The sequence below is a fragment of the Mustela nivalis genome, assembly GCF_964662115.1.
Source record: "Mustela nivalis genome assembly, chromosome: 3".
NCBI lineage: Eukaryota > Metazoa > Chordata > Mammalia > Carnivora > Mustelidae > Mustela > Mustela nivalis.
The window spans coordinates 3,392,980-3,418,906 of NC_139022.1; the positions used below are offsets into that span (position 1 = coordinate 3,392,980).

The following is a 25,927-nucleotide window of genomic DNA, read 5'->3' on the forward strand; positions in this document are numbered from 1 at the left end:
ATTCTAATACTATGTTGAACAAGAGTGATGAGAGTGGGTATCCTTGTCGTGTTCCTGACCTCAATGGGAAAGCTGCAAGCTTTTTCCCATTGAGGATGATATTTGCTGTGGGTTTTTCATAGATTGATTTGATGAAGTTTAGTAATGTTCCCTCTATCCCTAGACTTTGAAGCGTTTTAATCAGGAACAGATGCTCGACTTTGTCAAATGCTTTTTCTGCATCAATTGAGAGGACCATGTGGTTCTTATCTCTATATTTATTAATTTGTTCTATCACATTGATTGATTTGTGAATTTTGAGCCATCCTTGTAGCCCAGGAACGAATCCCACCTGGTCATGGTCGATAATCTTTATGTGCTATTGGATCCTGTTTGCTAGGATCTTGTTGAGAATCTTAGCATCCATATTCCTCAGTGATATTGGTCTGAAATTCTCCCTTTTGGTAGGGTCTTTGCCTGGTTTGGGGATCAGGGTAATGCTGGCTTCATAGACGGTGTCTGGAAGTTTTCCTTCTGCTTCAATTTTTTGAAACAGCTTTAGAAGAATAGTTGTTATTTCTTCTTTGAAAGTTTGGTAGAATTCCCCAGGGAATCCGTCATGTCCTGGGCTCTTGTTTTGGGGAAGATTTTTGATCACTGCTTCAATCTCATTACAAGATATTGGTCTTTTCACTACATTTACTGTATCTTTGGGATAGTTAGCTCTTTTTTTAGTTTCTTAAGGAATCTCCCCCACTGCTTCCCAAAGTGGCTGCAGCAACTTGCTTCCCCCATCAGTGCAAGAGAGTTCTCCTTTCTCCACATCCTCTCCAACATTTGTTGCTTCCTGTCTTGTTAATCTTTGCCATTATAACTGGTATATGGTGATACCTCAATGTGATTTTTATTTGAATTTCCCTGGTTAATGATGATAAACTTATCTTCAAGTGTCTCTTAGCATTTGTAAGTCTGTACTAGAGAAGTGTCTGTTCATGTCTTCTGCCCCACCCTTTTTTATTTGATTATCTGTGTTATCGGTGTTGAGTTTGTGGAGTCCCTGATAGATCTTTGATGTCAGCCCTTTGTCTATAGTGCCATTTGGGTATATCTTCTCCCATTTTGTGGGTTGCCTCTTTCTTTATTTGACTGTTTCCTTTGCTGTACAGAAGCTCTTTATCTTGATGAAATTCCAAACTTCATTTCTGCTTTTGTTTCCCTTGCTTTTGGAAAAATGTCTTGAAAGAAATTGCTGTGGCCAGTGTTGAAGAGATTACTATGTTCTCCTCTAGGATTTTGATGGATTCCTGTCACACATTGAGGTGCTTCATCCATTTTGATTTTATCTTTGTGAATGGTGTAAGAGAATGGTTATTTCTCATCCATATATATATATATAGATACGTATATATATATACGTATCTATATATATACATATACATATACGTACCATTTTTTTAAAGATTTTATTTATTTATTTGTCAGAGAGAGAGCGAGCGAGAGCAAGCATAGGCAGACAGAGTGGAAGGCAGAGTCAGAGGGAGAAGCAGGCTCCCTGCGGAGCAAGGAGCCCGATGTGGGACTCGATCCCAGGACGCTGGGATCATGACCTGAGCCGAAGGCAGCTGCTTAACCAACTGAGCCACCCAGGCGTCCCCATACCATTTTTTGAAGAGACTGTCTTTTTTCCACTGGATATTTTTTCCTGCTTTCTCAAAGATTATTTGACCATGGAATTGTGGGTCCATATCTGGATACTACTCTGGTCCATTCGCCCATATGTCTGTTTCTGTGTCAGTACCAGTCTGTCTTGGTGATCACAGCTTTGCAATAAAGCTTGAAATCAGGCAACGTGATACCCCCAACTTTGTTTTTCTTTTACAAAATTTCCTTAGAGATTCATAGTGTTTTCTGGCTCCATATAAGTTTTAAGATTGTTTTATCCAGCACTTTGAAAAATGCCGGTGGTATTTTGATTGGGATGACATTGAAGGGGTAGATTGCTCTGGGAAGTTTAGACATTTTAGCAATGTCTTCCAATCCATGAGCATAGACTGTTTTTCCATCTTTTTGTGACTTCTTCCATTTCTTTCATGTTTTGGAATAATTTTGTGAATATTTGTTTCCCCATTTTTAATTTTTTAAAAGTCAATATTATGCATAAATGACAACTCGATTAAACATTTATGTATTGTAGAAATTGTAAACCAATCATTACCATACAAGAAGTGGAAGGTGCCAGGAGATACTTAAAAGTGTGTGGAGGTATTTTTCAAAATTACATGGGATGTGGGTGGCATGCATTGGTACAAAAATTAAGAATGCTAACTATCTAAGGATAGCAAATCTTACACCCAAGATATCAGTGGTGGTCACATTGAATATCATTCTCTGAAGGCAATAGAAATTAACTTTGTGAGCTAACTGACAAGCTAGAAAAATGCACTCATAAGTACAGAGTTCAATGAATTTTGATAATTGTATACATACTAGTAAGTACAACCATAATCAAGAAATATAGAAGTATAATTCAGTGTAATTTTGCCTTATGCACTTAATTCAATTCTTTCATTTTAATTTAAATTTTCATTAACATACAGTGCAGTATTGGTTTCTGGAGTAGAATTCAGTGATTCAACACTGACATACAACACAAAGTGCTCATCACAACAAGTGCTCTCCTTAATATCTACCACATCTCCCACAGACTTCCCTCCATCAATCCTTAGTTTGTTCTTTTTTTAAAGATTTTATTCATTTATTTGACAGAAGGAGATCAGAAGTAGGCAAAGCAGTAGGCAGAGGGAGAGGGAGTAGCAGGCTTCCCACTGAGCAGAGAGCCTGATGTGGGGCTCAATCCCAGGACCCTGGAGTCATGACATGAGCTGAAGGCAGATTTTTAACCACCTGAGAGATCCAGATGCCCCCCTCAATTTGTTACTTAATGTTAAGACTTTCTTATGGCTGGTTTCCTTCTCTCCTTTTTCTTTCACACTTCTGACATGTTCATCTGTTTTCTTTCTTAAATTCCACATAAGACTGAGGTCTTATCATATTTTCCATCCTTTGAGTGACTCACTTCACATAGAATAATGCATTCTGGCTCCATCTACATCATTGGAAATAGCAAGGTTAAATTCTTTTTGATTTTTGAGTAATATATATATATAAAGAAATATATATATGTATATATATATATAAAGATAAAGAAAAATGAATTAAGTGTATAAGGCAAAACTTCATTGACTTATACTTCTGTATCTCTTGATTATGGTTGTGCTTACTAATATGTATACAACTGTTGGTCATATATATCTATATATCATATATAGATATATCATATATATCTATCCCTGTATCTATATGTATATAGATATATCTCACAGCTTCTTTATTCCTTCATCAGTTGATGGACACTTCAGCTCTCTCCATAGTTTGGCTATTGCTTATAATATTGCTATAAACATTGGGGTGCATCTACCCCTTTAAATCAGTATTTTTGTATCCTTTGGGTAAATACCTAGTAGTGCAATTGCTGAATCATAGGATAGTACTATTTTTAACTTTTGGAGAAATGTCAAGTATCTTCTCTGGAGAGGATGCATCATACACAACTACACTGTCAACTAATCTTTAAAAAAAAAAGAGGAAAAATATTCAGTGTAAAAAAAGTCTCTTCAAAAAGTGGTCTTGGGAAAACTGGACAGCAACACAGAACATTGAAATTGTACCACGTTGTTACACCATATGCAAAAATAAATTCAAAATTGTCGAAAGATGTAAATGTGAGACAGAAAACATCAATATTCTAGAGAAGAACAGAGCAGAACTCTTTGATGTCAGCTGTAGGAAGTTATTAGAAATGGTATGTGAGGGAAAGGAAAAAAAGCAAAAAAGAAAAACTGGGTTTTCAGCTTCTGATCAGTGAATGAAATAATAAACAAAACTAAAATGCAACATGTGGGAAAAAAATATATATATAATTTTCTTTTAATTTTTTCTTCTTTCTCTTTTTATTATTTCAATTTTAATTATTAACATTGTTCATTAAATTAGGTGTCTTTTTTTTCAGCATAACAGTACTAATTATTTTTGCACCACACCCAGTGCTCCATGCAATCCATGCCCTCTATAATACTAACTACCCGGTTCCCCCATCATCCCAACGGCCTTCCATTAAAAACCCTCAGATTGTTTTTCAGAGTCCACAGTCTCTCATGGTTCACCTCCCCTTCCAATATCCCTCAACTCCCTTCTCTCCATCTCCCCTTGTCCTCCATGCTATTTGTTATGCTCCACAAATAAGTGAACTATATAATTGACTCTCTATGCTTGACTAATTTCACTGAGCATAATCTCTTCCAGTCCCGTCCATGTTGCTATAAAAGTTGGATATTCATCTTTTTTGTGGAGGCATAATACCCCATAGTGTATATGGACCACATCTTCCTTATCCATTCATCTGTCGAAGGGCATCTTAGTTCTTTCCACAGTTTGGCGACCATGGCCATTGCACCTAATAAACATTGGGGTACACAAGGCCCTTCTTTTCACTACATCTGTATCTTTGGGGTAAATACCCAGGAGTGCAATTTCAGGGTCATAGGGAAGCTCTATTTTTAATTTCTTGAGGAATCTCCACACTGTTCTCCAAAGTGGCTGCACTGGCTTGCATTCCCACCAACAGTGTAAGATGGTTCCCCTTTCTCCACATCCCCTCCAACACATGTTGTTTCCTGTCTTGCTAATTTTGGCCATTCTAACTGGTGTAAGGTGGTATCTTAATGTGTTTTTAATTTGAATCTCCCTGAGGGCTAGTGATGATGAAATTTTTTTAATGTATCTGATAGCCATTTGTTTGTCTTGATTGGAGAAGCGTCTGTTCATATATTCTGCTCATTTTTGGATATTATTGTCTGTTTTGAGTTTCAGGAGTTCATTATAAATGCTGGATATCAATCTTTTGTCTGTACTGTCATTTCCAAATATCTTCTCCCTTTCCGTAGGTTGCCTTTGTTTTGTGGGCTGTTTTCTTTGCTGTGCAGAAGCTTTTGATTTTGATGAAGTCCCAGAAGTTTATTTTGGCTTTTGTTTCTTTTGCCTTTGGAGACATATCTTGAAAGAAATTGCTGTGGCTGATATCGAAGAGATTACTGCCTATGTTCTCCTCTAAGATTCTGATGGATTTCTGTCTCATGTTGAGGTCTTTTATCCATTTTGAGTTTATCTTTGTGTATGGTGTAAGAAAATGGTCTAGTTTCATTCTTCTATAGCTGTCCAGTTTTCCCAGCACCATTCATTGAAGAGACTGTCTTTTTTCCACTATATATTTTTTTCCTGTTTTGTTGAAGATTATTTGCCTATAAAGTTGAGGTTGCATATCTGGGGTTTATACTCTGTTTCACTACTTGATGTGTCTGTTTTAATGCCAGGACCATGCTGTCTTGGTGATCACAGCTTTGTAGTAAAGCTTGAAATCAGGTAACTTGATGCCCGCAGTTATTTTTGTTCTCAAAATTTTCTTAGCAATTCGGGGTCTCTTCTGATTCCATACAAATTTTAGGATTATTTGCTCCAGCTCCTTGAAGAATACTGGTGGAATTTTGATCAGAATGGCATTAAAAGTATAGATTGCTCTAGGCCATATAGACATTTTAACAATGTTTATTCTTCTGATCCAAGAGCATGGAATGGTCTTCCATCTCTTTGTGTCTTCTTCAATTTCTTTCATGAGTGTTTTGTAGTTCCTCGAGGACGGATCCTTTACTTCTTTTGTTAGGTTTATTCCCAGGTGTCTTATGGTTCTTGGTGCTATAGTAAATGGAATCAATTTTCTAATTTCCCTTTCTGTATTTTCATTGTTAGTCTATAAAAAACCCACTGATTTCTGTACATTGACTTTGTATCCTGCCACGTTGCTGAATTGCTTTATGAGCTCTAGTAATTTGGGGGTGGTGTCTTCTGGATTTTCTATTTAAAGATTATGTCATCTGTGAAGAGAGAGAGTTTGACTTCTTCATTGCTAATTTGGATACCTTTTGTTTCTCTTTGTTGTCTGATGGCTGTTGCTAGGACTTCTAATGCTATATTAAACAAGAGTGGTGAGAGTGGGCATCCTTGTCATTTTTCTGATCTCAGTGGAAAGGCTGCAAGGTTTTTCCCATTGAGGATGATATTTGCTGTGGGTTTTTGATAGATAGATTTGATGAAGTTCAGGAATGTTCCCTTTATCTCTATACTTTGAAGTGTTTTAATCAGGAACGGATGTTGGATTTTGTCAAATGCTTTTTTGCATCAATTGGGAGGACCATGTGGTTCTTCTCTCTTCTCTTATTAATTTGTTCTAACACATTGATTTGCGAATGTTGAACCATCCTTGTAACCCAAGGATGAATCCCACCTGGTCATGGTGGATAATCTTTGTAATGTGCTATTGGATCTTGTTTAGAATCTTAACATCCATATAACTCAGTGATATTGTTCTGAAATTCTCCTTTTTGGTAGGGACTTTGCCTGGTTTGGGGATCAGAGTAATGCTGGCTTCATAGATGGTGTTTGGAAGTTTTCCTTCTGCTTCAATTTTTGAAGCACGGGAAACAACTTCAGGGGAATAGGTGATATTTCTTCCTTAAAAGTTTTGTAGAATTCCCCAGGGAATCGATCATGTCCTGGGCTCTTGTTTTTTGGGATGTTTTTGATCACTGCTTCAATCTCGTTACTAGATATGTGTCTATTCAGGTAGTCAATTTCTACCTGGTTCAATTTTTGGAGTTTATAGTTTTCCAGGAATGCATCCATTTCATCAAGGTTGCTTAGCTTATTGGCATATAACTGTTGGTAATGACTTTTGATGACTGTTTCTACTTCCTTGGTGTTAGTTGTGATCTCTCAATTATCATTCATAATTTTATGAATTTGGGCTTTCTCTCTTTTATTTTGGATAAGTGTGGCCAATGGTTTATAGATCTTATTGATTCTTTCAAAAAAACAGCTTCTAGTTTTATTGACAAGTTCTACTGTATCGCTGGTTTCTACCTCTTTGATCTCAGCTCTAATCTTGATGATTTCCCGTCTTATATGTTGAGTTGGTTTGACTTGTTGTTGATTCTCCAGTTCTTCAAGGTGTATAGACAGCTAGTGTATTCTGGATTTTTCAGGTTGTTTTAAGGGAGACTTGGATGGCTATATATTTCCCCCTTAGAACTGCCTTTTATCTCTCCCATAGGTTTTAGATCAAAGTGTCTTCATTCTCTTTGGTTTCCATAAATTGTTTCACTTCTGTGATCTCCTGGTTGATCCAAACTTTCTTAAGCAAGCTTGTCTTTACCTTCCAGGTGTTTGAGTTCCTTCGGAACTTTTCCTCGTGACTGAGCTCCAGTTTCAAAGCATTGTGATCTGAGAATATGCAGCAAATAATCAAAGTCTTAATGGTGTCGGTTGAGTCCTGATTTGTGACCCAGTATGTGGTATTTGGAGAAGGTTCCCTGTGCACTTGAGAAGAATGAGTATTCTTTTGTTTTAGGGTGGAATGTTCTGTATATATCTATGAGGTCCATCTGGTCCAAAGTGTCATTCAATGCTCTTGTTTCTTTATTGATTTTCTGCTTCTATGATCTGTCTGTTTCTGAGAGAGGCATGTTAAGATCTCCTACGATTAGTGTATTCATATCAATATGACTCCTTATCTTCATTAACAGTTTTCTTATGTAATTGGATCCTCCCATATTGGGGGCATTGATATTTACAATTGTTAGAACATCTTCTTGGATAGTCCCTTTAAGAATGATGCAGTGTCCTTCTGAATCTCTGACTACAGTCTTTAGTTTAAAATCTAATTTATCTGATATGAGAATTGCTACCTCAGCCTTCTTTTGAGGCCCATTGGAATGAAAGATTGTTCTCCATCCCTTCACTTTCTGTCTGGGTGTATCTTTAGGTTCAAAATGGGTCTCTTGTTGACAACATATGGATGGCTCCTGTCGCTTTATCCAATCTGCAAACCTGTGCCACTTTATGGGCACATTTAGGCCATTAACATTGAGAGTGATTATTGATAGATACTTTTTTATTGACATTGTGTTACCTTTGAAGGATTTGTTTTTGTAGATTGTCTCTATATTTCTGTTCATTGCTATTCTTAACATTTTCCCTCTTTTATAGTACCCCCCTTAATATTTCTTCCAGTGTCGGCTTGGTGGTTGCACAGTCTTTTAACTCTTGCTGCTCTTGGAATCTCTATCTCTCCATCCATTTTGAATGTCAATCTTACTGGATAAAGTATTCTTTGCTGCATGTTCTTCTCATTTAATGCCCTGAATATATCTTGCCAGCCCTTTCTGGCTTGCTAGGTCTCTGTGTACAGGTCTGATGTTATTCTTTTTTTTTTTTAATTTTTTATTTTTTATATACATATATTTTTATCCCCAGGGGTACAGGTCTGTGAATCACCAGGTTTACACACTTCACAGCACTCACCAAATTATATACCCTCCCCAATGTCCATAATCCTACCCCCCTCTCCCAAACCCCCTCGCCCCAGCAACCCTCAGTTTGTTTTGTGAGATTAGGAGTCACTTATGGTTTGTCTCCCTCCAAATCCCATCTTCTTTCATTTATTCTTCTTCTACCCACTTAAGCCTCCATGTTGCATCACCACTTCCTCATATCAGGGAGATCATATGATAGTTGTCTTTCTCTGCTTGACTTATTTCGCTAAGCATGATACGCTCTAGTTCCATCCATGTTGTTGCAAATGGCAAGATTTCATTTCTTTTGATGGCTGCATAGTATTCCATTGTGTATATATACCACATCTTCTTGATCCATTCATCTGTGGATGGACATCTAGGTTCTTTCCATAGTTTGGCTATTGTGCACATAGCTGCTATAAACATTCGGGTGCACGTGCCCCTTTGGATCACTACATTTGTATCTTTAGGGTAAATACCCAATAGTGCAATTGCTGGGTCATAGGGCAGATCTATTTTCAACATTTTGAGGAACCTCCATGCTGTTTTCCAGAGTGGTTGCACCAGCTTGCATTCCCACCAACAGTGTAGGAGGGTTCCCCTTTCTCCACATCCTCGCCAGCATCTGTCATTTCCTGACTTGTTGATTTTAGCCATTCTGACTGGTGTGAGGTGATATCTCATTGTGGTTTTGATTTGTATTTCCCTGATGCCGAGTGATATGGAGCACTTTTTCATGTGTCTGTTGGCCATCTGGATGTCTTCTTTGCAGAAATGTCTGTTCATGTCCTCTGCCCATTTCTTGATTGGATTATTTGTTCTTTGGGTGTTGAGTTTGCTAAGTTCTTTATAGATTCTGGACACTAGTCCTTTATCTGATATGTCGTTTGCAAATATCTTCTCCCATTCTGTCAGTTGTCTTTTGATTTTGTTAACTGTTTCCTTTGCTGTGTAAAAGCTTTTGATCTTGATGAAATCCCAATAGTTCATTTTTTTCCTTGCTTCCCTTGCCTTTTGCGTTGTTCCTAGAAATATGTTGCTGCGGCAGAGGTCGAAGAGTTTGCTGCCCGTGTTCTCCTCAAGGATTTTGATGGATTCCTTTCGTACATTGAGGTCCTTCATCCATTTTGAGTCTATTTTTGTGTGTGGTGTAAGGAAATGGTCCAATTTCATTTTTCTGCATGTGGCTGTCCAATTTTCCCAGCACCATTTATTGAAGAGGCTGTCTTTTTTCCATTGGACATTCTTTCCTGCTTTGTCGAAGATGAGTTGACCATAGATTTGAGGGTCTATTTCTGGGCTCTCTATTCTGTTCCATTGATCTATGTGTCTGTTTTTGTGCCAGTACCATGCTGTCTTGATGATGACAGCTTTGTAATAGAGCTTGAAGTCCGGAATTGTGATGCCACCAACGTTGGCTTTCTTTTTCAATATCCCTTTGGCTATTCGAGGTCTTTTCTGGTTCCATATAAATTTTAGCATTATTTGTTCCATTTCTTTGAAAAAGATGGATGGTACTTTGATAGGAATTGCATTAAATGTGTAGATTGCTTTAGGTAGCATAGACATTTTCACAATATTTATTCTTCCAATCCAGGAGCATGGAACATTTTTCCATTTCTTTGTGTCTTCCTCAATTTCTTCCATGAGTACTTTATAGTTTTCTGAGTATAGATTCTGTGTCTCTTTGGTTAGGTTTATTCCTAGGTATCTTATGGTTTTGGATGCAATTGTAAATGGGATTGACTCCTTAATTTCTCTTTCTTCTGTCTTGCTGTTGGTGTAGAGAAATGCAACTGATTTCTGTGCATTGATTTTATATCCTGACACTTTACTGAATTCCTGTATAAGTTCTAGCAGTTTTGGAGTGGAGTCTTTTGGGTTTTCCACATATAGTATCATATCATCTGCGAAGAGTGATAATTTGACTTCTTCTTTGCCAATTTGGATGCCTTTAATTTCCTTTTGTTGTCTGATTGCTGAGGCTAGGACCTCTAGTACTATGTTGAATAGCAGTGGTGATAATGGACATCCCTGCCGTGTTCCTGACCTTAGTGGAAAAGCTTTCAGTTTTTCTCCATTGAGAATGATATTTGCGGTGGGTTTTTCATAGATGGCTTTGATGATATTGAGGTATGTGCCCTCTATCCCTACACTTTGAAGAGTTTTGATCAGGAAGGGATGCTGTACTTTGTCAAATGCTTTTTCAGCATCTATTGAGAGTATCATATGGTTATTGTTCTTTCTTTTATTGATGTGTTGTATCACATTGATTGATTTGCGGATGTTGAACCAACCTTGCAGCCCTGGAATAAATCCCACTTGGTCGTGGTGAATAATCTTTTTAATGTACTGTTGAATCCTATTGGCTAATATTTTGTTGAGTATTTTCGCATCTGTGTTCATCAAGGATATCGGTCTATAGCTCTCTTTTTTGGTGGGATCCTTGTCTGGTTTTGGGATCAAGGTGATGCTGGCCTCATAAAATGAGTTTGGAAGTTTTCCTTCCATTTCTATTTTTTGGAACAGTTTCAGGAGAATAGGAATTAGTTCTTCATTAAATTTTTGGTAGAATTCCCCCGGCAAGCCGTCTGGCCCTGGGCTTTTGTTTGTTTGGAGATTATTAATGACTGTTTCAATCTCCTTACTGGTTATGGGCTAAATGGCCCTGTCAAAAGACACAGGGTATCAGAATGGATAAAAAAAAACAAAACCCATCTATATGTTGCCTCCAAGAAACTCATTTTAAGCCCGAAGACACCTCCAGATTTAAAGTGAGGGGGTGGAAAAGAATTTACCATGCTAATGGACATCAGAAGAAAGCAGGAGTGGCAATCCTTATATCAGATCAATTAGATTTTAAGCGAAAGACTATAATAAGAGATGAGGAAGGACACTATCTCATACTCAAAGGGTCTGTCCAACAAGAAGATTTAACAATTTTAAATATCTATGCCCCCAATGTGGGAGCAGCCAACTATATAAACCAATTAATAACAAAATCAAAGAAACACATCAACAATAATACAATAATAGTAGGGGACTTTAACACTCCCCTCACTGAAATGGACAGGTCATCCAAGCAAAAGATCAGCAAGGAAATAAAGGCCTTAAACGACACCCTGGACCAGATGGACATCACAGATATATTCAGAATATTTCATCCCAAAGCAACAGAATACACATTCTTCTCTAGTGCACATGGAACATTCTCCAGAATAGATCACATCCTCGGTCCTAAATCAGGACTCAACCGGTATCAAAAGATTGGGATAATTCCCTGCATATTTTCAGACCACAATGCTCTAAAGCTAGAACTCAACCACAAAAGGAAGTTTGGAAAGAACCCAAATACATGGAGACTAAACAGCATCCTTCTAAAGAATGAATGGGTCAACCGGGAAATTAAAGAAGAATTGAAAAAAATCATGGAAACAAATGGTAATGAAATTACAATGTTTCAAAATCTGTGGGACACAACAAAGGCAGTCCTGAGAGGAAAATATATAGCGGTACAAGCCTCTCTCAAGAAACAAGAAAGGTCTCAGGTACACAACCTAACCCTACACCTAAAGGAGCTGGAGAAAGAACAAGAAAGAAACCCTAAGCCCAGCAGGAGAAGAGAAATCATAAAGATCAGAGCAGAAATCAATGAAATAGAAACCAAAAAACAATAGAACAAATCAACGAAAGTAGGAGCTGGTTCTTTGAAAGAATTAATAAAATTGATAAACCCCTGGCCCGACTTATCAAAAAGAAAAGAGAAAGGATCCAAATAAATAAAATCATGAATGAAAGAGGAGAGATCACAACTAACACCAAAGAAATACAAACTATTATAAGAACATACTATGAGCAACTCTACGGCAATAAATTTGACAATCTGGAAGAAATGGATGCATTCCTAGAAACATATAAACTACCACAACTGAACCAGGAAGAAATAGAAAGCCTGAACAGACCCATAACCAGTAAGGAGATTGAAACAGTCATTAAAAATCTCCAAACAAAGGTCTGATGTTATTCTTATGGGATTTTCTCTGTAAATAAGGAGTCTCTTTGTCCTAGCGGCTTTCAAGAGATTTTATCCACAATTATGATTCCTCAATTTGACTATCAGGTGCCTTGATTTTTTTTCTGGAATCTATAATCTTGGGGGGAGACCGTTCTGCCTCTAGTACATGAGTGCTGGTTCCAGTCATGAAATTGGGAAATTTTTCATGAAGAACTTGTTCCATTAGAGTTCTTTCTTTCTCCTCCCCTTTAGGGATTCCAGTATTTATGACATTGGAACGTTTCATGGCAACATTTATTTCCCTGATTTTTTTTCGTGGTTTCTAAGTTGTTTGTTCCAGGCTTCCTCCTGATCCTTTCTCTCTTTGTCCTCCAGAGCACTAATTCTCTATTCCATCTCAGTTTCCCTAGACTTTAGAGAATTTAGAAATAATTGGAACTCATTGAGAGCATTGTGAACCTCATCCCTGCTAGCTTTCATCTCAGCCCTAACATTGTGAACATCTTCCCTGGTCGCTTTCAGTTCGACCCTAATCAATTCCTTTTGGTCATCCATGGCTTTCTCCAACTTAGCTATTGCCTGGACAATTGCTAGCCTGGGTTCTCTTTCCAACATATTTTCTATGTAGATAGCCATTAGCTCTGTTCAGAAATCCCATCCTCTGTATTTTTCTTCTGTTGGGCATTACTCTTCCTAGTCATTTTGATGAGCGATGACAGAACAGATGTAGCTTAATGTATTGACAATGGTGCAGTCAAGGTGCACCCTGCAACACTTTTGAGCGATCAGGATTCACCACCCAAATGAGAGACAAAAGAAAAGAAAAAGAAAAAAATGAAAGAGAGATAGGGGAAAAAAAGGAAGACAAAGAGAAGGTTCAGCCCAAATGGACCCCAAGGTAAGATTTAGGAAATATACAAACAAAAAAGTCTGATAAAAGTATATGACAGTATATATATATATATATATATATGAAGAACCTTGTCAAAAAGTACCCCAAGTATAAAATTTATATACTCTCAGGACAAACAGAAAAACACAGAAACACTGGCTGAAGAAAAATATGGGAGGGTGGTAAACATCTCAGCGTTGGCGAGGAAGTTTGTTTTTATTCTTCCTGGATGTATTTTGATATCTTTGTTAAAGGACTCAAATGTCCTAAGATAAAGCGGGATTAAAAATTGGTTTAACTATAGTAGTAGCATTGATTGGGGAAAGGAGATTACCTTGAAGTTTCACTCTATATGAATATTAGAAAATAAAAATAAAAAAGGAATAAACTAGACTAAATTAAACTAAAATTAAAAAAATAAAGAAAATAGAATTGCAAAAGAAAAACAAAGGTGTATGAATCAAAAGTTCACATGAGAAGGTTATTATGGAATTTGATGTACTGGACATCTCACTGTGATATTAAATAGGTTAAAAATTTATGTATATAAAAATATGAACCAGAATAGTGGGAACAAGTTAAAAATAAAAGTTGTCCTATGAATTAGTGGTGGTTGTTCCCTTGTAGTCTTTTTTTTTTTTTTTTTCTTTCCTGGTTGATTTTCTGGGTAAGGGCCTGCCACGTGGGTTTTCAGTCAATGATGTTCCCTGAATTAAGTCCTCCAACCCCCCTCAAGGTGGTGGGCTCTGAGAAAATCGGTTTTTCAGGCTTTTGTTCTTTGGAGGTTTTTATGATTGTCCATTTTTTTTCTTGCCTTGACAGCTTTTGATGTTTTTTGTAGGTTTAGAGGAAAGCAAACTGCACCCTTACCTCCCTCTCAGAAGCCTCAGTCTTGCTACAAAGCCCAAATAAATCCCCCTTGGAAGTCTGCAGAGCAGGTTCTGAGTCTTGGTCCCTGAGGACTCAAGATCTTCTGTTTGTACCCAAAACCATGGCAACAGAGGCTGTCTGGGCAGCTCTAGACTGCCAGAGAGGTTCCAAGCAGAGATAGCATGCTGAGATTATCCCCCTGGCCTGCAACCTGGAGTGCCTGGTCTTTCTGGTCTAAGAGCACCGGGTTTGTGCTCACCTCTCTTAGGGGAGGGTGAGGGTCACACGTGCATGCCTCAGGCTCTGGGGGAAGGGCACGAGTCCAAGAGCACAAGGCTGGGCCTTTGGGCACCTGTCTCAGGGGAGTGTGTAGGGCACGCACATGTGTGCACGTGCCCCTCTCAGACTCTGGTCAATCGTGCAGGTCTAAGTGCATGGGTGACCAGGGGCTTAGGCTTCCACATCTCTCTCAGGGGAGGGGGAGGGCGCACATGTCTCACACTGTCTAGCCCCTGCCTTCTTTCTCTGGAGCCTCTGCCATCTGGCGAGTCTCCCAGCCCCTCACAGGAGCTGGATGGACCCCATGCGTTCTCAGGCACGCTGGCAGCTCCAGACCAAGACCTGATTTCTCCACTGCACTCTCTATGGCTCAGCACCAGCAGAGGCTGTCCTGAGGCCAGGGACTTAAGCCCCTGTCCCTAGCCATCCCGACTCCCGCAATTTCCCCCCAGATCTTTTTCTCCCTTTAGTGCTTTCAACCAGAATCCAAGTTAATGCTGGTCCCCAGACGCAGGGCACTCTTGGATTGGGGTATTACTTACCAACCAGTTGTCTCTGGTGGCTCCCTCCCCCTTTTGTTTATCTTCTGATATCAGTCCAACGTTCCCACTCCACTTTACCTGCCTACTGGCGTCTTCTGCCCCTGTAGAGATCCAGATGTGTATAACTCTGATCTCAGGCTGTTTTCATGGGTGATCGTAATTCTTTGGTAGGTAATCAGCTCAATTTAGGGTACAGGTTGAAAAGGTGCCTCCTACTTCCCTGCCATCTTGTCTCCCCCTTATAAGGTGTCTTAAACAGAAACATACATAAAACAAGGTTATGTATTGATTAGCTAATGAAAATGTTTCAATCCTTTTCTTTCTTTTAAAAATGTATTTATTTACTTTAGAGAGAGAGAGCAGTAGGGAGGGAAAGAGCATCTGAAGCAGACTGCATGCTGACACAGAATGTCATTTCAGATCCCTATGATCACAACCTGAGCTAAAATCAAGAGTCCCATGTTTAATTGACTGCACAACTGTGGCGCCCCTTGAATTGGAGAAGATATTTGCAAATGATGTATCTGATAAAGGACTAGTGTCCAAAACCTATAAGGAATTTGTCAAACACAACACCCCAAACAACACAAATAATCAAGTTAAGAAATGGGCATGTCATGAATAGACACTTTTCTAAGGAAGGTATCCAGATGGCTAATACACATGAAAAGATGCTCAACATCACTCCTCATCAGAGAAATGCAAATAAAAACCATAATGAGATATTACCTAAATCTGTTAGAATGTCTATAATTAATAACAGGAAATTAAAGGTTTTAGTGAGGATGCAGAGAAAGAGAGAGTATCTTACACTATTGGTTGGAATGCAAGTAGTGCAACCACTCTGGAAGTTTCTCTCCTTAGACACAAGCAATCACTGTCCTCATTTTTCTCTCTATAGCTCAGCTTTATTTTTAAAAAATTCATATATATAGATTGTAGGATATATATGTATTTTTTCTTTTTGTTTTCTACCATCTGTCATGATGAGTTAGAGATTAATTCATGGTGTCACTTTTTTTAAGCTGTATATTTTTATTTCTGAGTTACATTCCATTGAATATGTGAGGGAGGAATATGTGTGCAGGTGTTGTAGGGAGAAGACTCCATGCCGGGACTCTAGGAACTGGGGACCTGAACTAGAAAGACAAATCTTCATAATATTTGGCCTTGAAAAGCAGAAGGGCCTAACTGTGACAACTGAAAATTTATTTTATTTTGAATATTTTGTTTATTTATTTGACAGAGAGATGGCATAAGTAGACAGAGGGGCAGGTAGAGGAAGAAGGAGAAGCAGATTATCTGCTAATCAGAGAGCCCAATGCTAGACTCTATATCAGGACCCAGGGATCATGACCTGAGCTGAAGGCAGCCCCATAACTGACTTAGGCCCCCAGATTCCCCAACAACTGTAACTTTAAAAATCAGTGAGCTAAGATCTAAGAAAGCCAGAAGGTGAAAGAAAATTGAGTCCCCTCCCTAAAGACACAACACAACAAATATCCCTGGTGAAACATTTCATAGAAGCATTAGTTTGAGAAATACCTGCAGTGTATAAAAGAAGGTTTATCTATTAATTCAGTGCTGCAGGGACACATATCTTTGGGAGACTTCTCTGAGTACAAAAGAGTATGAGTGTCTCCATTCCCTCCCCTTTTGGAGAGATATTTGTGGGAACAAGCACAGCAATAACACTTTCCATTTAGATTCCCAAGAGACTGCACTGCCTCCAAATTCATGTTCTACTTTAGTCCATCCCCCTCTGCCTCTATAGGAGTTTTCCTAGGGATCTGCAGTTCCTTCCAACAGCAGACTTGTGTGGACTTTGTTGGCATGGTTTATCTTGATGCTGTGTTCTCTTGTAGACCCGCCCCCTCCAATATTCCCTTGGCAGGTCTTTATCCAAAGAGGTAGCATAAGACTTGTGGGTGCAAACATCCCTGAACAGGAGACCGCACCACTCCAATGTGAAAACTACACATACAACTTCAATTGCATCTCCAGCAATGAGCTGGGGGAAGACATCTCATCTGACTGCAGGTCCCAAACAAAAATCAAAGCTTATCATAGGATAATAAAAGGAAATGCCCTGCAATTCAATGTTATTGGGCCTAAAGCAAATACCTGGTCTGACACAATTCAAGCCCAAGGTGACCCAGACTGGACCGCTAATAATACTGGGACCAACTACTGCCTACAAGTGGCAAAGAAAAAGTATAGAGGGCCAGACTAAAGGCAAATATGGATCAGCCACAATATTAGGTACACATAGCACATAGATACACATATAAATAAAGCACCAGGTTATAGAGAATAGGGAACATTGCATAATGGAAAACTACAAGTCCTCTTCTTCATAAGGCCATTACTTTCAAGAGAAGGACACATAGCTAAATTTCCTAACATATGAAATACCACAGAAACTTAATCAAAATAAAGAGGCAGATGAGTAAATCCTAAATAAAAAAAAATAATAATAATAAAAAACAAAGAAAACAAACAAAGTCACAGCAAGAGAGCTAAATGAAAAAGAGATAAATAATATGCCTGGTAGGGAATTTAAAGTAGTGGTAATAAAAATACTCATTCAACGTGAGAAAACAGTGATCGACTCAAGAAACCCTCAATGAAGAAATAGAAAACATTAAAAAAAGAATCAATCATAGATGAAGAACACAGTAAGTAAAATTAAGAATAAATAGTGGGAATAAAAGAAGACTGGAAAGGGGAGAAGAATGAATCAATTACCTGAAGAAGATAATAGTGTAAAGTGAGCTAACTAAACAGGAGAAAGGAAAAAGAACTAAAATGAAGTGGGACAAAATGGCAGGGAAGTAGGAGGAGGCACGGTTTCAACATGTACCCTAAAGTGAGCTGATTACCTACCAAAGAAAAAAGCCTGAGATCACCCATGAAAAGAGCCTGAGATCAGAATTGCACATGTTTGGATGTCTACAGGAGCAGAAGACACCAGTGGGCAGATAAAGTGGAGTGGGAATGTTGGACTGATATCAGAAGATAAACAAAAGGAGGAGGAAGCCACCAGAGGTGACTGATTGGAAAGCAGTACCCCAATCCAAGAGTGCCCTGCATCTGGGGACCAGCATTAACTTGGAGTATGGTTGAAAGCACTCAAAAAGAGCAAAGGATAGTGGGGGAAATTGTGGGAATTGGGGCATCTAGGGACAGGACCTTAAGTCTCCAGACCCAGGATAGCCTCCTCTGGCTCTGAGCCAGCGAGAGTGTGGCAGAGAAACCATGTCATGGTCCCTGAGCCGCCAGCATGCGGCCCAGCATCCATAGACCCAGAAAGACGAGGCGCTCCTGGCCAGGCAGTATCCTCTTTGATATGAGCCATAGCAACTTCTTTCAAGATATGTCTCCAAAGGCAAAGGAAACAAAAGAAAAATGAACTTTTGGAACTTCATCAAGTTTAATAGCTTCTGCACAACAAAGGTAACAGTCAACCAAGCCAAGAGGCAACCCACAGAAAGGGAGAAGATATTTGCAAATGACAGTACAGACAAAAGGTTGATATCCAGGATCTATAAAGAATTCCTCAAACTCAACACACACCAAATAAGCAATCATTAAAAAAAAAGTACAGACACAGCTCCAAGGAGTACATAGAAATGGCTATTAGACACATGAAGAAATGTTCATCATCACTAGCCATCAGGGAGATTTAAATTAAAACCACATTGAGATACCACCTTACACCACTTAGAATGGCCAAAATTAGCAAGACACGAAACAATATGTGTTGGAGGGGATGTGGAGAAAGGGGAATCCTCTTACACTGTTGGTGGGACTGCAAGTTGGTGCAGCCTCTTTGGAGAATAGTGTCCAGATTCCTCAAGAAGTTAAAAATAGATCTTTTCTATGACCCTGCCATTGCATTACTGGGTATTTACCCCAAAGATACAGATGGAGTGAAAAGAAGGACCATCTGTACCCCAATGTTTATAGCAGCAGTGGCCACGGTGGCCAAACTATGGAAAGAACCAAGATGCCCTTCAACAGACAAATGGATAAGGAAGATGTGGTCCATATACACTATGGAGTATTACGCCTCCACAAGAAAGGATGAATATCCAACTTTTGTAGCAGCATGAACGGGACTGGAAGAGATTATGCTGAGTGAAATAAGTCAAGTAGAGAGAGTCAATTAGCATATGGTTTCACTTATTTGTGGAGCATAGCAAATAGCATGCAGGACAAGGAGAGTTAGAGAGGAGAAGGGAGTTGAGGGAAATTGGAAGGGGAAGTGAAACATGATAGACTATGGACTCCAAAAACAATTTGAGGAGTTTGAAGGGCCGGGAGGTTTGAGGTTGTGGGAATCAGGTGGTGGGTAGTATAGAGGGCACTGATTGCATGGAGCACTGGTTTGGTGCAAAAATAATGAATACTGTTATGCTGTAAATAAATAAATAAAAATAAATTTAAAAAAGAAATGGACAGAAGACTAGAATAGATATTTTTTTTTCCAAAGAAGACTTACAGAAAGCCAACAGAGAAATGAAAAGATATTCAACATCAGTCATCATCAGTGAAATGAAAATAAATCTTCAATTAGATATTGCCTCACAACTCTCAGAATAGCTAAAATTAACAACACAGGAGCAATTGTTGTTGGCAAGGATGGGTAGAAAGGTGAATCCTCTTACACTGTTCGTGGGAATGCAACCTAGTTTAGCCAATCTGGCAAAGAGTATGGAGGCTCATCAAAAATTAGGAGTAGAACAATAATATGATTCAGTAATTACACTACTAGGTATAACCCAAAATGATGCAAAAGCATTGATTTGAAAGGACACATACACCCCAATGTTTATAGGAACATTATCAGCAATATCCAAATCATAGGAACAGCCAAGCTGTCCATCAACTAATAAATGGATAAAGAAGATGTAGTATATATACAATGGAATATTAATCAACCATAAACAAAGAACTAAATCCTGCCTTTTGCAACAACATGGATGGAGGTAGAGAGCATTATGCTAAAGTGGAAGGATAGAAACCATATGATCAGTTCAACAGATGTAGAAAATTATTTGACAAAGTGCAATTATTCATAAGCCTCTCAACAAAGTAGGATGAGAGGGAATATACCCCAACATAATAAAGACCATATATGAAAATCCCACAGGTAGCATCATACTAAGTGATACGATGATCAAAAATTCCACTAAAAGATTATTTTAATTGATAAATGAATTTAGAAAGGCCACTGAATATAAAATCTATATGCAGAAATATGTTTTATTTGTATACACTAATATCAAAGTAATAGAATGATAAATTAAGATAACAACCCCATTTATAATTGCACAAAAACTATTTTAATACCTAGGAATTAAATTTATCCAAGGCATTGGAAGACTTGTATTCTGACAACTCCAAAACATTGATGAAAAAATAAAAGTTGATAGAGACCAACATAAAGATGTTCCATGTTTATGGATTGCAAGAACACATATTATTAATGGCTATACTACTGAAAGAAAACTGCAGATTTAATGTATTTCCTACTAAAATACCAACAACATTTTTCATAGACCTAAAACAAATAGCCCCACAAATTGTATGGAGCCACAAAGATCCTAAATAGAAAAGCAACTGAAAACAAAACAAAACAAAACAAACAAACAAACAAACCCCACAAAAAATAAGACAGATCCAGAGGTATCACTATCCCAGATTTCAAGATATACTACAAAGCTATGGTAATCAAAATATAATGGTACTGGTACAAAAATAGACACAAAAATTAATAAAATAAAATTTCAGCTGATTTCTCATCATACATCATGGAAGTTAGAAAGCAGTGGATGACATTGTTAAAGTTCTTAAAAAAATGAACGCTGGGTGGGAAAGCAATTGACAATGGAGTACAAGAACCTTAACCACGTCTCATCTTAGGACTAAAGTTAGGTAGCTATCAAACGATTCCAAATACCTCAGAATTCCACCTGAACACTGAAAGAACACGTGACACAACTAAAGGGAGAGAAGAGACCACATCAAAGAAGGTTCAAAGACATGGTTTAGGAAAACAACAAAGGAGGGAGATGTAGTCATGGATAAGGATGAAAGATAGAACAAATGCGAATGCACAAGGAGAAAGTTTCCCCAGAATGACTGCCTTTTAAAATGAGAGGGGCTGGTTTTCATGAGTTTTTTTTTTGTTTGTTTTTGTTTTTTTTTTTTTTGCAACAAGCAGGGCTTAAAGCCTGGAGTTCTAAAGGTCAGTCGGCTCAGGTGTGATCACTCCTGGAAGGTGCTTCGATGCACCTAGAGAGAAGGCACACAAACAACCTGAGGGCAGATGGCATGGGCAGAATGATTCAAAGAATGCCTGGTACACACCAGGGGACATTATTGACTCTTCTCAGAGCTTGTCTCTAAGAGGAAGATTTGATGGAGATGTTCTCTGTGAAAAATGAGATGGTTGGTGCCATATCCCTCCCCAAAACTTGGCTTAAAGAGATTCACCTGTAAAAAGCAGTACATCATAAATACTGGACACCTAACTTGCTTACACCAAGACCCACCTTCTTGTCTTTGACAGGACCTCACTTCTTGATCAAGTTTGCTTCAGTCCTAGCATAGCAGGCCCCACCCCTGGAAGACCAGCACAAACCACTGCCCACACCATTACTATCAACGAGAGAGTTCTGGGGGTCTGAGTCTTAGTAGATATGCTTTCAGATCTCATTTAAGAAACCAAACAGAGAACACTTAGTTAAAATTTGCCATATTCAGCCCAGTGACCAAACAATGCCAAAAGAAAGCAAGGAGAGCCTCTGCAGGTGACTGGTCTGAAGGAAGAACAGACAGAGCACAACATCAGAGAGCACCAGCACACAGAGACACTCCCTGAATCACCAGGACCTGAACACTAAATTAATTCTTCATAAAACAGTTACTTTCAGGACCAGGAGGCATAAATAACTTTTCTAAACACAGGAGAAGGAAGAGAACTAAACAAAATTCCATAGGAATTTATCTCAGATGAAATAACAAGGTAAGGCAATGGTCAGAGATCTAAGCAAAACAGATGTAAGTAACATGGCTGATGGAAAATTTAAGGCAATAATCATAAGCATACACTCTGATATTGAGAAAATAATAATAGAAGATAATCAAAGAAACCTTTACCACAGAGATAAAATAATTAATAAAGAATCAATCATAGATGAATAAGGCAGTATATGACAGGAATCAGGCTTGATGCAATTAAAATCTAGCTGAAAGAAGCAGAGAAACAAATTAGTGACAGAATACAAAACAATGTAAAATAATAAAGCTCAATAAAGGAATAAAAAGAATCATGGGACATGAGAATAGACTTAGGGAAATCAGTGACTCCATCAAAGGTAATAACATTCATATTATAGGAGTCCAAGAATGAGAGAGAAGAAAATGAGCAAAAAATTTATTTGAAGAAACAATCGTTGAAAAATTCCTAATCTGAGGAAGGAAACAGACATCCAGACACAGAATGTACAGAGGAATCCTATCAAAATCAACAAATGTAGGCCAATAACAAGACATACTGAAATTTAATTTGGAAAATATAGGTATGAAGTAAAAAAAAAAAAAAAAAAAAAAAACCACAAAAGATCTTACAATTAGCAAGGCAAAAGGAGTCCTTAACTTATAAGAGAAGACTGATAAGGCCAGCTAGAGATACATCAACAGATACTTGGTAAGCCATCAGAGATTGGCATGGTATATTAAAAGTGCTAAGTGGAAAAAATCTTTGCAGCAAATACTCTATCCAGAAAGGCTATTATTCAGAATAGAAGAAGAAAACAGTTTTCCAGACAAACATAAATAAAGGAGTTCATAACCACTAAACTAGCCCTGCAAGAAATATTAAAGAGGACTCTTCAATTGCAAAAAAGAGAGCAAAAGTAGCAAAGCAAGAAAATATCACAGAAAATCTCCAGAAAAAATGACAAAATAAGAAATAAAGGACAATAACTATGTATCTATCAATAATTATTTTGATTGTAAATAGACTAAATGCCCCACTCAAAAGACATAGTGCAACAGCATGTTTTTTTTTTTAAAGGACTCATCTATATGTTGCCTATGAGACTCTAAGAACTGTAAATATTCATGTACCTAATATGGGAATACCCAGATATATAAAACAATAACAAACATAAAGAAACTCATTGATAACAATACAGTGATCATAAGGGATTTTAAAACCCCACTGATATCAAAGGAAATATTATTTAAACAGAAAATCACCAAGAAAACATTGCATTTGAATGCCAGTCTGGACTAAATGGACTTAAAAGATATATTCAGAACATTCCATCCTAAAGCACGAATCTGCACATTCCTTTGGAGGGCATATGGAGCATTCTCCAGAATAGATGGCATATTGTGTCACAAAACAGTCTTCAAGAAAATACAAAAATATTGACATAGATGGAGATAGAGAGTATACAACTAAGCCAAATATGTCAGTCAAAGATAATACATGATTTCACTCACCTGTGGAATTTGAGTAATAGAACAAGGGAGTAAAGAGATTTTTAAAAAAATAGAGACAGACCAATAAGCAGATTCTTAAGTATATAGAACAACCTGATGGTCACCAGAATAAAGGTGGGTGGGTTGATAGGTTTAATAGATGATGGGAATTGAATACACTAATGATTGCATTAAATTTTAAGGGCCTGAGGGAGCCATTTCCTTGTAAACTTGTATTGACCCTGCCCCTCTCAGAGGAGCATACTTGCAAACCTCGGATACAGGGGTGGGCCAAGCCAGATGGATAAATCTAATCAGTGGGGCATGCATATATTTACTATGGTAAATTGAAATTCAATTGGTCACCCATATTGCCGACCTAGCATGACTGTGCAGTTTTCCCTGTGTATTTCAATCTCATTGGCCACCTGTGTGTGGGCTGGTCTCAACCCCACCTTTATAAAAGTTAATCTGTGAGGCTGGGGAGCATAGTCATTGGGAGCGGCATTGCTGGGAGCATTTTGTAGGGAGTGTAGTGGTCGTCATGGTCGTCGGGAGCGTCGTTTTGGGAGTATCGGGAGCTTCGTGGTCATCGGGAGCAGCACCGCCGGGAATGATTGTCATCGGTAGTGGAGTTGTTGGGTAGGGGAGTCGTCAGGTAGGGTAGTCGTCAGGGTCAGTGTCCTGGTCGTTGTTGCCTCTTTGTAAGAGATGGCCCCAACTGGTGGGTTTAATTTATGATGCTTGGTGTGAAATAAATCTTTGCTTGACTTTCGCTTTGTGTTGGTCTCATTCCTTTGATCACGGACCCTAACATTGGAGGCTCATCTGGGATCAAAAGACAGAACTGAGCCAGCATCAGAATTTCTGGGAAAAGCCTCCAGAGGTAAGATCATGGGAACTTGCCTGTTTGTCTGGTTGTGGACCTCCAGGGTATAGCCCACAGGGAAGAAACTGGAAATGGCCATGCTCCCCAGGGCTGGAGTGGATGTGGGGATGCCCCATACCTCTGCTGGTAGATTGAGGGGGGATTTGAGTCCCCTTGGGCAGTCAGGAAGTTCGAGTCCCCCTAGACGGTCAGAGGGTTCAAGTCCCCCTAGATAATCCCCACTGGTGGCAGGACTGCTGGACCTGTGATTGTCTTTGTCTTGTCTTTTTGTTGTCTTCTGTGTTGTTTGTTGTGTTTGAAGGAATGGGGAAAGCAGAAAGTAAGGGGACTCTGACTTTCAACTCTCTGTTACTCATGATAGATTTGGGGCTTCTCCCTCACTAATTTCGTGTGTTACGGGCTATAACTGGAGCCAACTGGGATTAGTCTAACTTGAGACAGACTTTAAGGAATATTACCAAGCAGCTGCAGAAACTCTATTTGTTTTGGGGAAGTTTCTGTCTTCTCTGGCCAGATGTGGACTGCCTAGCTCCTCCCCCTTGCTCACAGGAGAGCATGGCAACTGAAGTGGAATGGGCCCAGGTGGAATGTGAAATCTGTTAGCAAAGAGATGACTGAACTGATGGTGAATTTTCTGTCTCAGGGTTTTAATGGGTAATTGTTAAAGTGGCTTTCAGAGTCTTTGGTAACGTTAAGCTTTGAAGTTTGCTTGAATGACAAATGGGATGAAGTTCTAGGGTGCTGGTTGCTGGAACTGGGTTTGTGCTTTTGAAATCTGTTGGTACACATGTTTTGTGTTTAACTGCCATTGCAACAGTTCAAAATTGGTTAATATTTAGTCTTCACTAGAGATTGAGATGTTTCTAAAACATGTAAATGGTTTTCTCTTTGCCAACCCAGAATTGTAAATGAGACCTCTTTGACTCATAAGACTTTTCCTTAATATGCTAAGTCACTCAGGAAGTACTGCTAAATCAATGATAAAATTTGGGTTACATTTGGGTAAATGCTGTAACTCCTCCAGAGGTTCTATACATTTCCTAAAGTTTTAATGTTTTGGTAAGGGTCATCTCTTGATATTTAACCATATCTATTCTGAGTTTTTGTCATTTTTAATTATTTTAATTATCTTGTAAGATGAATTCCGCCTTAAAGGAAATTCATATGGGAGACTTTGAGAACAATTACAGGTCTTTGATATGTTGAAATCCTGGAACTGAAATGGGTAAGAATTTCCAGAAGTAAAAGCTGCCTTCGGACTAAACCAGCATTGGTACAGTGACTGAAGGTAAGAATGAGTCTCCAGGAGCTTTTCTAGAAAGGTTAATTGAAGCCTATAAAATGTATAGCCTGATCGACTCTGAGGCACACGAAAATCAGAGCCAGTGAATCTTGCTTTCGTCAGTCAGTCAGCCCCAGATATAAGGAGGAAACTTCAGAAAATTGAAGGATTTGAAGGGAAGAATCCTACTGAGTTAGTGGGAATAGTAGAAAAGG

General features: G+C 38.5%; 1 pseudogene across 1 annotated transcript in view; it reads right to left on the minus strand.

Annotated features, from left to right (window-relative positions):
- Nucleotides 1–25,927, minus strand: part of LOC309861947 (olfactory receptor 6F1-like) — a 109,258-nt pseudogene that overhangs the window by 82,644 nt on the left and 687 nt on the right. The window lies entirely within an intron of this gene.